The sequence below is a fragment of the Abramis brama genome, assembly GCF_963993115.1.
Source record: "Abramis brama genome assembly, chromosome: 11".
In the NCBI taxonomy this organism is placed as follows: domain Eukaryota; kingdom Metazoa; phylum Chordata; class Actinopteri; order Cypriniformes; family Leuciscidae; genus Abramis; species Abramis brama.
In genome coordinates, this window is record NC_139973.1 from 9,496,262 (window position 1) to 9,498,881 (window position 2,620).

A 2,620-nucleotide genomic window follows, 5' to 3' on the forward strand; every position below is an offset into this window, starting at 1 on the left:
ATTAGATAATTGCATTAATGAGAAATTGAACAGGTGTTCCTAATAATCCTTTAGGTGTATATATATATATATTTGAATATTTGATATGAAGGATCATGTGAGACTGAAGACTGTGTATTCCTAAAAATTAACCTCATTTTAGGCAATGCCTAGTGTTGTTTCTTTTCGTAAATTTAATATTTGTTCCAGCCAAGCAATCTTTGATTAAAATATATTTAGCTTTTTATCTGAGAGCTTCACTTTCAGCATCTGAGTATTTTTCAGGATCTTGACCTTTCTATTTTTCTTGTTTAATTCATCTTTTTTGAAAGAGAGACTGAGAAGAGACAGATGGAGACAGTGACAGAGAGATGAAGCGAGGGAGTTCTCTGACCCATGTGTCAACATAACCTCTGCTACGATGAAAGGGTGAGGATGAAAGGGTGGGTTTGGTATTACTCAACAGCGGACACTGACTGAGAGAGTTTCATCTTTACAGAGTGATGTTTATTCTGTTGCAGTGGGACTTCACACTCATACTGTGGACCTCCGTGACTTCCTGCAGAGAGTGCACCTGTCCCTCCCTCTCTGTCTTTCTGTCTTATGACAGTCCATCTGTGCTTTGTCCCTAACAACGCCCTTTAGCCGTGAACAGCACGTCATAGCTATCTAAGTTATTTATACGTATACAGGTATTTAATAATAAGCCAATGTTTATTTAAAAAAATATGTAAATATATCTAAAAATCTATATTTAATTATTATTATATATTATTTATTTAAATATATTTACACTACCATTCAAAAAGGTTTATTTTTTGCAAGAAATTAATAGCCTACTTCTATTCAGCAAGGATGCATTAAATTGATCAAAGTGACAGAAAAGGCATTTATGTTACATACAAATATTTTTCAAATAAATTCTTGAGCACTAAATCGGCATATTAGAATGATTTCTGAGGGATCATATTACACTAAAGACTGGAGTAGCCTAATGACTGCTAAAAGTTTTGCATTTTCCTGGTTAAGTAGGCTAAACATTACATTAGGCTATATCAAAACAAAAAAAAAGAAAGAAAAGAAAAGAGAAATAAATCAATACAATTCTATTTTGTAATTTTACATTACCAATGTTATCAATGTTCTATTTATTAAAACGGTATAAATCTCATCAAGTTAGTGTTTTAAGCATTTTTATACTCATTCCAAAATAATAACTAAAAGCAATAATCCTTTTAAACAATCTATTTTATTTGTAAAACTTATGTTCAGCTGTTCTTGTAAATAGTCAACTTATTTTCGGATCATAAGTCATCAAGCTTATAGTAGCCTAAACAGGACAAATACTTAATAAAAGAAAATTTAAGTAAAATGTTTTAAGTAAGTACAGAATAATTTATTTATTAGGCTACATTTACAAGTTATAACTTGCATTACAAAAATAAAAAAATTCAAAGAAATATTTTTTTTGTTTCATTTACAAACACAACTTTTAAAAGTTATGTATACAATTGTTTCATTTACAAAAATTAATTCACAAAAGTTTATTTCTCTACCAATCTGTCCATTCTCTCCCTGAAACAATAATGTATCAAAGTGTGTATCATGACACCTACATGAACACTTTACAGTTGGTTGTATGACTGTAAGTCATTCTCTTCAAATGCTATTGAAGTTAGAAACGTGTGTACCAATGTCTGGCTTCCCTATTTAATGTATCCCCGTAAATTCCACATCCTTTTTGGGATTTTAACATCTTTTTTCTTTCTTTTCTTTCTCCCAACTCTGCTTCTCCTCGTTCGACTTGCTGTATGTTTACATTCGCGAGGCCAGGCCATCAACATGGCCGCCACGCCAAGTATGACGTCACGACGCCCAAGCCCTATTTGAACCACTGAATTTGTGGAAGCGAATTTGTAAAGCGAAATAAAATGGACCGAAAATTGCCATTGTTGTATGGTTGTATTTTTAAACAGAATGAACATTTTGGAAGTGAAATCTGAAAGGTGAATATGGATTATTGAATTTTTAATAATGAAAACGAGTGTGAAATGTTTTGAATTGAAATATGTATATAAATACAACCATGTTGAATTTCAGCCCATAAAAATGCAAGCCCTGAAAATACAATGCAAGCAGGGTTAATGCAATGCATATTTTAGTGCAATTCAACAAGCTTTTTTGTTTCAAAAACATTTGTCATTATTTTACTTCCATACGGCACTTATCATTCCAATCATATCCAATCATACCTCATTTTATTTGATATTTTATTTAAATGCTATATGGGTTACAAATAAATAGGAGAAGCGAAGTTTCACAGATATTAAAAATATTCCAGCATTGTTAATTAACTGATAAATGTATGAATTGTGTGCTGTGATTTTCCACTGGAGGAGATTTCTCTTAGGACCTAATTAGTTTCAATTGGCTTGCAGAGTGTTTTTAGTTTCCCAGGCAGCCAGTTCTCTGAGATTAATCAGGCATTTGTCTGTATGTTACGTCAAGCCCATTTTTACATTTCGAATGAGAAAAAATAAGCATTTTAGATTTTTTTTTTGAACCATGTTTTTTTGTTGAATTTAATCATGTCACTAAAGCCATATTTAAAGGGAAAGTTTACCCAAAAATGAAAATTCTG

At 31.4% G+C, this 2,620-nt stretch overlaps 1 long non-coding RNA gene across 1 annotated transcript; it reads left to right on the forward strand.

The window, feature by feature from the left end:
• The first annotated feature begins 310 nt into the window (after window positions 1-310).
• LOC311091957 lies at window positions 311-1,916 on the forward strand. The gene is made up of 3 exons (XR_014608191.1): window positions 311-408; window positions 501-671; window positions 1,813-1,916. It is a non-coding gene; the product is annotated as an uncharacterized lncRNA (long non-coding RNA).
• The last annotated feature ends 704 nt before the right edge of the window (window positions 1,917-2,620 follow it).